Source organism: Lepisosteus oculatus, chromosome 14 (assembly GCF_040954835.1).
Source record: "Lepisosteus oculatus isolate fLepOcu1 chromosome 14, fLepOcu1.hap2, whole genome shotgun sequence".
Classification (NCBI taxonomy): Eukaryota; Metazoa; Chordata; class Actinopteri; order Semionotiformes; family Lepisosteidae; genus Lepisosteus; species Lepisosteus oculatus.
In genome coordinates this window covers 30,832,137-30,844,636 of record NC_090709.1, presented here as the reverse complement: position 1 = coordinate 30,844,636, position 12,500 = coordinate 30,832,137, and the positions used below count along the sequence as shown (strand labels likewise).

General features: G+C 52.3%; 17 non-coding genes and 3 pseudogenes across 17 annotated transcripts; all 20 read left to right on the top strand.

The window, feature by feature from the left end:
* LOC138242338 (zinc finger protein 850-like) overlaps positions 1-12,500 on the top strand; it is a 1,462,105-nt pseudogene that overhangs the window by 1,187,561 nt on the left and 262,044 nt on the right.
* LOC138244570 (5S ribosomal RNA) lies at positions 437-555 on the top strand. The gene has a single exon (XR_011193185.1). It is a non-coding gene; the product is annotated as a 5S ribosomal RNA (ribosomal RNA).
* On the top strand, positions 1,093-1,211 carry LOC138244569 (5S ribosomal RNA). Its single transcript, XR_011193184.1, has one exon. It is a non-coding gene; the product is annotated as a 5S ribosomal RNA (ribosomal RNA).
* LOC138244568 (5S ribosomal RNA) lies at positions 1,749-1,867 on the top strand. Its single transcript, XR_011193183.1, has one exon. It is a non-coding gene; the product is annotated as a 5S ribosomal RNA (ribosomal RNA).
* On the top strand, positions 2,405-2,523 carry LOC138217066 (5S ribosomal RNA). Its single transcript, XR_011180779.1, has one exon. It is a non-coding gene; the product is annotated as a 5S ribosomal RNA (ribosomal RNA).
* On the top strand, positions 3,061-3,179 carry LOC138244567 (5S ribosomal RNA). The gene has a single exon (XR_011193182.1). It is a non-coding gene; the product is annotated as a 5S ribosomal RNA (ribosomal RNA).
* Positions 3,717-3,835, top strand: LOC138218006 (5S ribosomal RNA; annotated as a pseudogene).
* Positions 4,373-4,491, top strand: LOC138217250 (5S ribosomal RNA). The gene has a single exon (XR_011180962.1). It is a non-coding gene; the product is annotated as a 5S ribosomal RNA (ribosomal RNA).
* Positions 5,029-5,147, top strand: LOC138243961 (5S ribosomal RNA). The gene has a single exon (XR_011192575.1). It is a non-coding gene; the product is annotated as a 5S ribosomal RNA (ribosomal RNA).
* On the top strand, positions 5,685-5,803 carry LOC138217602 (5S ribosomal RNA). Its single transcript, XR_011181314.1, has one exon. It is a non-coding gene; the product is annotated as a 5S ribosomal RNA (ribosomal RNA).
* On the top strand, positions 6,341-6,459 carry LOC138244566 (5S ribosomal RNA). The gene has a single exon (XR_011193181.1). It is a non-coding gene; the product is annotated as a 5S ribosomal RNA (ribosomal RNA).
* On the top strand, positions 6,997-7,115 carry LOC138218537 (5S ribosomal RNA; annotated as a pseudogene).
* LOC138217169 (5S ribosomal RNA) lies at positions 7,653-7,771 on the top strand. Its single transcript, XR_011180881.1, has one exon. It is a non-coding gene; the product is annotated as a 5S ribosomal RNA (ribosomal RNA).
* LOC138245313 (5S ribosomal RNA) lies at positions 8,309-8,427 on the top strand. Its single transcript, XR_011193923.1, has one exon. It is a non-coding gene; the product is annotated as a 5S ribosomal RNA (ribosomal RNA).
* Positions 8,961-9,079, top strand: LOC138243950 (5S ribosomal RNA). The gene has a single exon (XR_011192564.1). It is a non-coding gene; the product is annotated as a 5S ribosomal RNA (ribosomal RNA).
* LOC138245459 (5S ribosomal RNA) lies at positions 9,617-9,735 on the top strand. The gene has a single exon (XR_011194069.1). It is a non-coding gene; the product is annotated as a 5S ribosomal RNA (ribosomal RNA).
* On the top strand, positions 10,273-10,391 carry LOC138244741 (5S ribosomal RNA). Its single transcript, XR_011193356.1, has one exon. It is a non-coding gene; the product is annotated as a 5S ribosomal RNA (ribosomal RNA).
* LOC138245312 (5S ribosomal RNA) lies at positions 10,929-11,047 on the top strand. Its single transcript, XR_011193922.1, has one exon. It is a non-coding gene; the product is annotated as a 5S ribosomal RNA (ribosomal RNA).
* LOC138216400 (5S ribosomal RNA) lies at positions 11,581-11,699 on the top strand. Its single transcript, XR_011180112.1, has one exon. It is a non-coding gene; the product is annotated as a 5S ribosomal RNA (ribosomal RNA).
* On the top strand, positions 12,237-12,355 carry LOC138244565 (5S ribosomal RNA). Its single transcript, XR_011193180.1, has one exon. It is a non-coding gene; the product is annotated as a 5S ribosomal RNA (ribosomal RNA).

Genomic DNA, 12,500 nt, shown 5'->3' with positions numbered 1-12,500 from the left:
ACACGGGTGCTTGTGTATTAGCGTGAGCGTTTTTTATTCTGATCAGGAACAGTTTTACAAGTCCGCAAAGGATCGAGGAAAGGTTTATCGCCAGCTGAAAAGAGACACAGCGCTTCGGCTGTGGAGACTTGTTCGGCTGGTGTTCGGAGAGTCGCGTTTTTCAGAATTGTATTGAGATCGTTTTCCACAGAGCTCAGATGTCAAAGCACAGCAGCAGCTCTCCACAGCGATCCTCTATAGCGCCCTTTCTCCCGCAGCTCCGTCCTCATTGGAAGGAAGCAAGAGTGAAAGGTTGAAGTGAAATAGAGCGGGGACGAAGGCAGTGAAGAGAGAGAACGTGGAAAGAAGAGAAAAACGCAAGGGAAAAAAGCAGCGTCGTAAAAGAGGTGACGGAGCTGTCCTCTCAATAAGAAGGGTGCCAGCGAGCCTTGCTCTCGCTTACGGCCACACCCCCTTGAGCACGCCTGATCTCGTCTGATCTCGGAAGCTAAACAGGGATGGGCCTGGTTAGTACTTGGATGGGAGACCGCCTGGGAATACCAGGTGCTGTAAGCTTTTAAGCGCAGGAGGCGCCCTATCCCCGCTCGCTGGCTCATTCCCCTGTTCACACGTGCAGTGCGGCTTGTCCGTCTGTTTATTTGTCAGCTTTGGCGAGACACGGGTGCTTGTGTATTAGCGTGAGCGTTTTTTATTCTGATCAGGAACAGTTTAACAAGTCCGCAAAGGATCGAGGAAAGGTTTATCGCCAGCTGAAAAGAGACACAGCGCTTCGGCTGTGGAGACTTGTTCGGCTGGCGTTCGGAGAGTCGCGTTTTTCAGAATTGTATTGAGATCGTTTTCCACAGAGCTCAGATGTCAAAGCACAGCAGCAGCTCTCCACAGCGATCCTCTATAGCGCCCTTTCTCCCGCAGCTCCGTCCTCATTGGAAGGAAGCAAGAGTGAAAGGCTGAAGTGAAATAGAGCGGGGACGAAGGCAGTGAAGAGAGAGAACGTGGGAAGAAGAGAAAAACGCAAGGGAAAAAAAGCAGCGTCGTAAAAGAGGTGACGGAGCTGTCCTCTCAATAAGAAGGGTGCCAGCGAGCCTTGCTCTCGCTTACGGCCACACCCCCTTGAGCACGCCTGATCTCGTCTGATCTCGGAAGCTAAACAGGGATGGGCCTGGTTAGTACTTGGATGGGAGACCGCCTGGGAATACCAGGTGCTGTAAGCTTTTAAGCGCAGGAGGCGCCCTATCCCCGCTCGCTCGCTCATTCCCCTGTTCACACGTGCAGTGCGGCTTGTCCGTCTGTTTATTTGTCAGCTTTGGCGAGACACGGGTGCTTGTGTATTAGCGTGAGCGTTTTTTATTCTGATCAGGAACAGTTTTACAAGTCCGCAAAGGATCGAGGAAAGGTTTATCGCCAGCTGAAAAGAGACACAGCGCTTCGGCTGTGGAGACTTGTTCGGCTGGCGTTCGGAGAGTCGCGTTTTTCAGAATTGTATTGAGATCGTTTTCCACAGAGCTCAGATGTCAAAGCACAGCAGCAGCTCTCCACAGCGATCCTCTATAGCGCCCTTTCTCCCGCAGCTCCGTCCTCATTGGAAGGAAGCAAGAGTGAAAGGCTGAAGTGAAATAGAGCGGGGACGAAGGCAGTGAAGAGAGAGAACGTGGGAAGAAGAGAAAAACGCAAGGGAAAAAATGCAGCGTCGTAAAAGAGGTGACAGAGCTGTCCTCTCAATAAGAAGGGTGCCAGCGAGCCTTGCTCTTGCTTACGGCCACACCCCCTTGAGCACGCCTGATCTCGTCTGATCTCGGAAGCTAAACAGGGATGGGCCTGGTTAGTACTTGGATGGGAGACCGCCTGGGAATACCAGGTGCTGTAAGCTTTTAAGCGCAGAAGGCGCCCTATCCCCGCTCGCTCGCTCATTCCCCTGTTCACACGTGCAGTGCGGCTTGTCCGTCTGTTTATTTCTCAGCTTTGGCGAGACACGGGTGCTTGTGTATTAGCGTGAGCGTTTTTTATTCTGATCAGGAACAGTTTTACAAGTCCGCAAAGGATCGAAGAAAGGTTTATCGCCAGCTGAAAAGAGACACAGCGCTTCGGCTGTGGAGACTTGTTCGGCTGGCGTTCGGAGAGTCGCGTTTTTCAGAATTGTATTGAGATCGTTTTCCACAGAGCTCAGATGTCAAAGCACAGCAGCAGCTCTCCACAGCGATCCTCTATAGCGCCCTTTCTCCCGCAGCTTCGTCCTCATTGGAAGGAAGCAAGAGTGAAAGGCTGAAGTGAAATAGAGCGGGGACGAAGGCAGTGAAGAGAGAGAACGTGGGAAGAAGAGAAAAACGCAAGGGAAAAAAAGCAGCGTCGTAAAAGAGGTGACGGAGCTGTCCTCTCAATAAGAAGGGTGCCAGCGAGCCTTGCTCTCGCTTATGGCCACACCCCCTTGAGCACGCCTGATCTCGTCTGATCTCTGAAGCTAAACAGGGATGGGCCTGGTTAGTACTTGGCTGGGAGACCGCCTGGGAATACCAGGTGCTGTAAGCTTTTAAGCGCAGGAGGCGCCCTATCCCTGCTCGCTCGCTCATTCCCCTGTTCACACGTGCAGTGCGGCTTGTCCGTCTGTTTATTTGTCAGCTTTGGCGAGACACGGGTGCTTTTGTATTAGCGTGAGCGTTTTTTATTCTGATCAGGAACAGTTTTACAAGTCCGCAAAGGATCGAGGAAAGGTTTATCGCCAGCTGAAAAGAGACACAGCGCTTCGGCTGTGGAGACTTGTTCGGCTGGCGTTCGGAGAGTCGCGTTTTTCAGAATTGTATTGAGATCGTTTTCCACAGAGCTCAGATGTCAAAGCACAGCAGCAGCTCTCCACAGCGATCCTCTATAGCGCCCTTTCTCCCGCAGCTCCGTCCTCTTTGGAAGGAAGCAAGAGTGAAAGGCTGAAGTGAAATAGAGCGGGGACGAAGGCAGTGAAGAGAGAGAACGTGGGAAGAAGAGAAAAACGCAAGGGAAAAAAAGCAGCGTCGTAAAAGAGGTGACGGAGCTGTCCTCTCAATAAGAAGGGTGCCAGCGAGCCTTGCTCTAGCTTACGGCCACACCCCCTTGAGCACGCCTGATCTCGTCTGATCTCGGAAGCTAAACAGGGATGGGCCTGGTTAGTACTTGGATGGGAGACCGCCTGGGAATACCAGGTGCTGTAAGCTTTTAAGCGCAGGAGGCGCCCTATCCCTGCTCGCTCGCTCATTCCCCTGTTCACACGTGCAGTGCGGCTTGTCCGTCTGTTTATTTGTCAGCTTTGGGGAGACACGGGTGCTTGTGTATTAGCGTGAGCGTTTTTTATTCTGATCAGGAACAGTTTTACAAGTCCGCAAAGGATCGAGGAAAGGTTTATCGCCAGCTGAAAAGAGACACAGCGCTTCGGCTGTGGAGACTTGTTCGGCTGGCGTTTGGAGAGTCGCGTTTTTCAGAATTGTATTGAGATCGTTTTCCACAGAGCTCAGATGTCAAAGCACAGCAGCAGCTCTCCACAGCGATCCTCTATAGCGCCCTTTCTCCCGCAGCTCCGTCCTCATTGGAAGGAAGCAAGAGTGAAAGGCTGAAGTGAAATAGAGCGGGGACGAATGCAGTGAAGAGAGAGAACGTGGGAAGAAGAGAAAAACGCAAGGGAAAATAAGCAGCGTCGTAAAAGAGGTGACGGAGCTGTCCTCTCAATAAGAAGGGTGCCAGCGATCCTTGCTCTCACTTACGGCCACACCCCCTTGAGCACGCCTGATCTCGTCTGATCTCGGAAGCTGAACAGGGATGGGCCTGGTTAGTACTTGGATGGGAGACCGCCTGGGAATACCAGGTGCTGTAAGCTTTTAAGCGCAGGAGGCGCCCTATCCCCGCTCGCTCGCTCATTCCCCTGTTCACACGTGCAGTGCGGCTTGTCCGTCTGTTTATTTGTCAGCTTTGGCGAGACACGGGTGCTTGTGTATTAGCGTGAGCGTTTTTTATTCTGATCAGGAACAGTTTAACAAGTCCGCAAAGAATCGAGGAAAGGTTTATCGCCAGCTGAAAAGAGACACAGCGCTTCGGCTGTGGAGACTTGTTCGGCTAGCGTTCGGAGAGTCGCGTTTTTCAGAATTGTATTGAGATCGTTTTCCACAGAGCTCAGATGTCAAAGCACAGCAGCAGCTCTCCACAGCGATCCTCTATAGCGCCCTTTCTCCCGCAGCTCCGTCCTCTTTGGAAGGAAGCAAGAGTGAAAGGCTGAAGTGAAATAGACCGGGGACGAAGGCAGTGAAGAGAGAGAACGTGGGAAGAAGAGAAAAACGCAAGGGAAAAAAAGCAGCGTCGTAAAAGAGGTGACGGAGCTGTCCTCTCAATAAGAAGGGTGCCAGCGAGCCTTGCTCTCGCTTACGGCCACACCCCCTTGAGCACGCCTGATCTCGTCTGATCTCGGAAGCTGAACAGGGATGGGCCTGGTTAGTACTTGGATGGGAGACCGCCTGGGAATACCAGGTGCTGTAAGCTTTTAAGCGCAGGAGGCGCCCTATCCCCGCTCGCTCGCTCATTCCCCTGTTCACACGTGCAGTGCGGCTTGTCCGTCTGTTTATTTGTCAGCTTTGACGAGACACGGGTGCTTGTGTATTAGCGTGAGCGTTTTTTATTCTGATCAGGAACAGTTTAACAAGTCCGCAAAGAATCGAGGAAAGGTTTATCGCCAGCTGAAAAGAGACACAGCGCATCGGCTTTGGAGACTTGTTCGGCTGGCGTTCGGAGAGTCGCGTTTTTCAGAATTGTATTGAGATCGTTTTCCACAGAGCTCAGATGTCAAAGCACAGCAGCAGCTCTCCACAGCGATCCTCTATAGCGCCCTTTCTCCCGCAGCTCCGTCCTCATTGGAAGGAAGCAAGAGTGAAAGGCTGAAGTGAAATAGAGCGGGGACGAAGGCAGTGAAGAGAGAGAACGTGGGAAGAAGAGAAAAACGCAAGGGAAAAAGAGCAGCGTCATAAAAGAGGTGACGGAGCTGTCCTCTCAATAAGAAGGGTGCCAGCGAGCCTTGCTCTCGCTTACGGCCACACCCCCTTGAACACGCCTGATCTCGTCTGATCTCGGAAGCTAAACAGGGATGGGCCTGGTTAGTACTTGGATGGGAGACCGCCTGGGAATACCAGGTGCTGTAAGCTTTTAAGCGCAGGAGGCGCCCTATCCCCGCTCGCTCGCTCATTCCCCTGTTCACACGTGCAGTGCGGCTTGTCCGTCTGTTTATTTGTCAGCTTTGGCGAGACACGGGTGCTTGTGTATTAGCGTGAGCGTTTTTTATTCTGATCAGGAACAGTTTTACAAGTCCGCAAAGGATCGAGGAAAGGTTTATCGCCAGCTGAAAAGAGACACAGCACTTCGGCTGTGGAGACTTGTTCGGCTGGCGTTCGGAGAGTCGCGTTTTTCAGAATTGTATTGAGATCGTTTTCCACAGAGCTCAGATGTCAAAGCACAGCAGCAGCTCTCCACAGCGATCCTCTATAGCGCCCTTTCTCCCGCAGCTCCGTCCTCATTGGAAGGAAGCAAAAGTGAAAGGCTGAAGTGAAATAAAGCGGGGACGAAGGCAGTGAAGAGAGAGAACGTGGGAAGAAGAGAAAAACGCAAGAGAAAAAAAGCAGCGTCGTAAAAGAGGTGACGGAGCTGTCCTCTCAATAAGAAGGGTGCCAGCGAGCCTTGCTCTTGCTTACGGCCACACCCCCTTGAGCACGCCTGATCTCATCTGATCTTGGAAGCTAAACAGAGATGGGCCTGGTTAGTACTTGGATGGGAGACCGCCTGGGAATACCAGGTGCTGTAAGCTTTTAAGCGCAGGAGGCGCCCTATCCCCGCTCGCTCGCTCATTCCCCTGTTCACACGTGCAGTGCGGCTTGTCCGTCTGTTTATTTCTCAGCATTGGCGAGACACGGGTGCTTGTGTATTAGTGTGAGCGTTTTTTATTCTGATCAGGAACAGTTTTACAAGTCCGCAAAGGATCGAGGAAAGGTTTATCGCCAGCTGAAAAGAGACACAGCGCTTCGGCTGTGGAGACTTGTTCGGCTGGCGTTCGGAGAGTCGCGTTTTTCAGAATTGTATTGAGATCGTTTTCCACAGAGCTCAGATGTCAAAGCACAGCAGCAGCTCTCCACAGCGATCCTCTATAGCGCCCTTTCTCCCGCAGCTCCGTCGTCATTGGAAGGAAGCAAGAGTGAAAGGCTGAAGTGAAATAGAGCGGGGACGAAGGCAGTGAAGAGAGAGAACGTGGGAAGAAGAGAAAAACGCAAGAGAAAAAAAGCAGCGTCGTAAAAGAGGTGACGGAGCTGTCCTCTCAATAAGAAGGGTGCCAGCGAGCGTTGCTCTTGCTTACGGCCACACCCCCTTGAGCACGCCTGATCTCGTCTGATCTCGGAAGCTAAACAGGGATGGGCCTGGTTAGTACTTGGATGGGAGACCGCCTGGGAATACCAGGTGCTGTAAGCTTTTAAGCGCAGGAGGCGCCCTATCCCCGCTCGCTCGCTCATTCCCCTGTTCACACGTGCAGTGCGGCTTGTCCGTCTGTTTATTTCTCAGCTTTGGCGAGACACGGGTGCTTGTGTATTAGCGTGAGCGTTTTTTATTCTGATCAGGAACAGTTTTACAAGTCCGCAAAGGATCGAGGAAAGGTTTATCGCCAGCTGAAAAGAGACACAGCGCATCGGCTGTGGAGACTTGTTCGGCTGGCGTTCGGAGAGTCGCGTTTTTCAGAATTGTATTGAGTTCGTTTTCCACAGAGCTCAGATGTCAAAGCACAGCAGCAGCTCTCCACAGCGATCCTCTATAGCGCCCTTTCTCCCGCAGCTCCGTCCTCATTGGAAGGAAGCAAGAGTGAAAGGCTGAAGTGAAATAGAGCGGGGACGAAGGCAGTGAAGAGAGAGAACGTGGGAAGAAGAGAAAAACGCAAGGGAAAAAAAGCAGCGTCGTAAAAGAGGTGACGGAGCTGTCCTCTCAATAAGAAGGGTGCCAGCGAGCCTTGCTCTCGTTTACGGCCACACCCCCTTGAGCACGCCTGTTCTCGTCTGATCTCGGAAGCTAAACAGGGATGAGCCTGGTTAGTACTTGGATGGGAGACCGCCTGGGAATACCAGGTGCTGTAAGCTTTTAAGCGCAGGAGGCGCCCTACCCCCGCTCGCTCGCTCATTCCCCTGTTCACACGTGCAGTGCGGCTTGTCCGTCTGTTTATTTGTCAGCTTTGGCGAGACACGGGTGCTTGTGTATTAGCGTGAGCGTTTTTTATTCTGATCAGGAACAGTTTAACAAGTCCGCAAAGAATCGAGGAAAGGTTTATCGCCAGCTGAAAAGAGACACAGCGCTTCGGATGTGGAGACTTGTTCGGCTGGCGTTCGGAGAGTCGCGTTTTTCAGAATTGTATTGAGATCGTTTTCCACAGAGCTCAGATGTCAAAGCACAGCAGCAGCTCTCCACAGCGATCCTCTATAGCGCCCTTTCTCCCGCAGCTCCGTCCTCATTGGAAGGAAGCAAAAGTGAAAGGCTGAAGTGAAATAGAGCGGGGACGAAGGCAGTGAAGAGAGAGAACGTGGGAAGAAGAGAAAAACGCAAGGGAAAAAAAGCAGCGTCGTAAAAGAGGTGACGGAGCTGTCCTCTCAATAAGAAGGGTGCCAGCGAGCTTTGCTCTCGCTTACGGCCACACCCCCTTGAGCACGCCTGATCTCGTCTGATCTCGGAAGCTAAACAGGGATGAGCCTGGTTAGTACTTGGATGGGAGACCGCCTGGGAATACCAGGTGCTGTAAGCTTTTAAGCGCAGGAGGCGCCCTATCCCCGCTCGCTCGCTCATTCCCCTGTTCACACGTGCAGTGCGGCTTGTCCGTCTGTTTATTTGTCAGCTTTGGCGAGACACGGGTGCTTGTGTATTAGCGTGAGCGTTTTTTATTCTGATCAGGAACAGTTTTACAAGTCCGCAAAGGATCGAGGAAAGGTTTATCGCCAGCTGAAAAGAGACACAGCGCTTCGGCTGTGGAGACTTGTTCGGCTGGCGTTCGGAGAGTCGCGTTTTTCAGAATTGTATTGAGTTCGTTTTCCACAGAGCTCAGATGTCAAAGCACAGCAGCAGCTCTCCACAGCGATCCTCTATAGCGCCCTTTCTCCCGCAGCTCCGTCCTCATTGGAAGGAAGCAAGAGTGAAAGGCTGAAGTGAAATAGAGCGGGGACGAAGGCAGTGAAGAGAGAGAACGTGGGAAGAAGAGAAAAACGCAAAGGAAAAAAAGCAGCGTCGTAAAAGAGGTGACGGAGCTGTCCTCTCAATAAGAAGGGTGCCAGCGAGCCTTGCTCTCGCTTATGGCCACACCCCCTTGAGCACGCCTGATCTCGTCTGATCTCGGAAGCTAAACAGGGATGGGCCTGGTTAGTACTTGGATGGGAGACCGCCTGGGAATACCAGGTGCTGTAAGCTTTTAAGCGCAGGAGGCGCCCTATCCCCGCTCGCTCGCTCATTCCCCTGTTCACACGTGCAGTGCGGCTTGTCCGTCTATTTGTCAGCTTTGGCGAGACACGGGTGCTTGTGTATTAGCGTGAGCGTTTTTTATTCTGATCAGGAACAGTTTTACAAGTCCGCAAAGGATCGAGGAAAGGTTTATCGCCAGCTGAAAAGAGACACAGCGCTTCGGCTGTGGAGACTTGTTCGGCTGGCGTTCGGAGAGTCGCGTTTTTCAGAATTGTATTGAGATCGTTTTCCACAGAGCTCAGATGTCAAAGCACAGCAGCAGCTCTCCACAGCGATCCTCTATAGCGCCCTTTCTCCCGCAGCTCCGTCCTCATTGGAAGGAAGCAAGAGTGAAAGGCTGAAGTGAAATAGAGCGGGGACGAAGGCAGTGAAGAGAGAGAACGTGGGAAGAAGAGAAAAACGCAAGGGAAAAAGAGCAGCGTCATAAAAGAGGTGACGGAGCTGTCCTCTCAATAAGAAGGGTGCCAGCGAGCCTTGCTCTTGCTTACGGCCACACCCCCTTGAACACGCCTGATCTCGTCTGATCTCGGAAGCTAAACAGGGATGGGCCTGGTTAGTACTTGGATGGGAGACCGCCTGGGAATACCAGGTGCTGTAAGCTTTTAAGCGCAGGAGGCGCCCTATCCCCGCTCGCTCGCTCATTCCCCTGTTCACACGTGCAGTGCGGCTTGTCCGTCTGTTTATTTCTCAGCTTTGGCGAGACACGGGTGCTTGTGTATTAGCGTGAGCGTTTTTTATTCTGATCAGGAACAGTTTTACAAGTCCGCAAAGGATCGAGGAAAGGTTTATCGCCAGCTGAAAAGAGACACAGCGCTTCGGCTGTGGAGACTTGTTCGGCTGGCGTTCGGAGAGTCGCGTTTTTCAGAATTGTATTGAGATCGTTTTCCACAGAGCTCAGATGTCAAAGCACAGCAGCAGCTCTCCACAGCGATCCTCTATAGCGCCCTTTCTCCCGCAGCTCCGTCCTCATTGGAAGGAAGCAAAAGTGAAAGGCTGAAGTGAAATAGAGCGGGGACGAAGGCAGTGAAGAGAGAGAACGTGGGAAGAAGAGAAAAACGCAAGGGAAAAAAAGCAGCGTCGTAAAAGATGTGACGGAGCTGTCCTCTCAATAAGAAGGGTGCCAGCGAGCCTTGCTCTCGCTTACGGCCACACCCCCTTGACCACGCCTGATCTCATCTGATCTTGGAAGCTAAACAGGGATGGGCCTGGTTAGTACTTGGATGGGAGACCGCCTGGGAATACCAGGTGCTGTAAGCTTTTAAGCGCAGGAGGCGCCCTATCCCCGCTCGCTCGCTCATTCCCCTGTTCACACGTGCAGTGCGGCTTGTCCGTCTGTTTATTTGTCAGCTTTGGCGAGACACGGGTGCTTGTGTATTAGCGTGAGCGTTTTTTATTCTGATCAGGAACAGTTTTACAAGTCCGCAAAGGATCGAGGAAAGGTTTATCGCCAGCTGAAAAGAGACACAGCGCTTCGGCTGTGGAGACTTGTTCGGCTGGCGTTCGGAGAGTCGCGTTTTTCAGAATTGTATTGAGATCGTTTTCCACAGAGCTCAGATGTCAAAGCACAGCAGCAGCTCTCCACAGCGATCCTCTATAGCGCCCTTTCTCCCGCAGCTCCGTCCTCTTTGGAAGGAAGCAAGAGTGAAAGGCTGAAGTGAAATAGAGCGGGGACGAAGGCAGTGAAGAGAGAGAACGTGGGAAGAAGAGAAAAACGCAAGGGAAAAAAAGCAGCGTCGTAAAAGAGGTGACGGAGCTGTCCTCTCAATAAGAAGGGTGCCAGCGAGCCTTGCTCTTGCTTACGGCCACACCACCTTGAGCACGCCTGATCTCGTCTGATCTCGGAAGCTAAACAGGGATGGGCCTGGTTAGTACTTGGATGGGAGACCGCCTGGGAATACCAGGTGCTGTAAGCTTTTAAGCGCAGGAGGCGCCCTATCCCCGCTCGCTCGCTCATTCCCCTGTTCACACGTGCAGTGCGGCTTGTCCGTCTGTTTATTTGTCAGCTTTGGCGAGACACGGGTGCTTGTGTATTAGCGTGAGCGTTTTTTATTCTGATCAGGAACAGTTTTACAAGTCCGCAAAGGATCGAGGAAAGGTTTATCGCCAGCTGAAAAGAGACACAGCGCTTCGGCTGTGGAGACTTGTTCGGCTGGCGTTCGGAGAGTCGCGTTTTTCAGAATTGTATTGAGTTCGTTTTCCACAGAGCTCAGATGTCAAAGCACAGCAGCAGCTCTCCACAGCGATCCTCTATAGCGCCCTTTCTCCCGCAGCTCCGTCCTCATTGGAAGGAAGCAAGAGTGAAAGGCTGAAGTGAAATAGAGCGGGGACGAAGGCAGTGAAGAGAGAGAACGTGGGAAGAAGAGAAAAACGCAAAGGAAAAAAAGCAGCGTCGTAAAAGAGGTGACGGAGCTGTCCTCTCAATAAGAAGGGTGCCAGCGAGCCTTGCTCTCGCTTATGGCCACACCCCCTTGAGCACGCCTGATCTCGTCTGATCTCGGAAGCTAAACAGGGATGGGCCTGGTTAGTACTTGGATGGGAGACCGCCTGGGAATACCAGGTGCTGTAAGCTTTTAAGCGCAGGAGGCGCCCTATCCCCGCTCGCTCGCTCATTCCCCTGTTCACACGTGCAGTGCGGCTTGTCCGTCTATTTGTCAGCTTTGGCGAGACACGGGTGCTTGTGTATTAGCGTGAGCGTTTTTTATTCTGATCAGGAACAGTTTTACAAGTCCGCAAAGGATCGAGGAAAGGTTTATCGCCAGCTGAAAAGAGACACAGCGCTTCGGCTGTGGAGACTTGTTCGGCTGGCGTTCGGAGAGTCGCGTTTTTCAGAATTGTATTGAGATCGTTTTCCACAGAGCTCAGATGTCAAAGCACAGCAGCAGCTCTCCACAGCGATCCTCTATAGCGCCCTTTCTCCCGCAGCTCCGTCCTCATTGGAAGGAAGCAAAAGTGAAAGGCTGAAGTGAAATAGAGCGGGGACGAAGGCAGTGAAGAGAGAGAACGTGGGAAGAAGAGAAAAACGCAAGGGAAAAAAAGCAGCGTCGTAAAAGAGGTGACGGAGCTGTCCTCTCAATAAGAAGGGTGCCAGCGAGCCTTGCTCTCGCTTACGGCCACACCCCCTTGACCACGCCTGATCTCATCTGATCTTGGAAGCTAAACAGGGATGGGCCTGGTTAGTACTTGGATGGGAGACCGTCTGGGAATACCAGGTGCTGTAAGCTTTTAAGCGCAGGAGGCGCCCTATCCCCGCTCGCTCGCTCATTCCCCTGTTCACACGTGCAGTGCGGCTTGTCCGTCTGTTTATTTGTCAGCTTTGGCGAGACACGGGTGCTTGTGTATTAGCGTGAGCGTTTTTTATTCTGATCAGGAACAGTTTTACAAGTCCGCAAAGGATCGAGGAAAGGTTTATCGCCAGCTGAAAAGAGACACAGCGCTTCGGCTGTGGAGACTTGTTCGGCTGGCGTTCGGAGAGTCGCGTTTTTCAGAATTGTATTGAGATCGTTTTCCACAGAGCTCAGATGTCAAAGCACAGCAGCAGCTCTCCACAGCGATCCTCTATAGCGCCCTTTCTCCCGCAGCTCCGTCCTCATTGGAAGGAAGCAAGAGTGAAAGGCTGAAGTGAAATAGAGCGGGGACGAAGGCAGTGAAGAGAGAGAACGTGGGAAGAAGAGAAAAACGCAAGGGAAAAAAAGCAGCGTCGTAAAAGAGGTGACGGAGCTGTCCTCTCAATAAGAAGGGTGCCAGCGAGCCTTGCTCTCGCTTACGGCCACACCCCCTTGAGCACGCCTGATCTCGTCTGATCTCGGAAGCTAAACAGGGATGGGCCTGGTTAGTACTTGGATGGGAGACCGCCTGGGAATACCAGGTGCTGTAAGCTTTTAAGCGCAGGAGGCGCCCTATCCCCGCTCGCTCGCTCATTCCCCTGTTCACACGTGCAGTGCGGCTTGTCCGTCTGTTTATTTGTCAGCTTTGGCGAGACACGGGTGCTTGTGTATTAGCGTGAGCGTTTTTTATTCTGATCA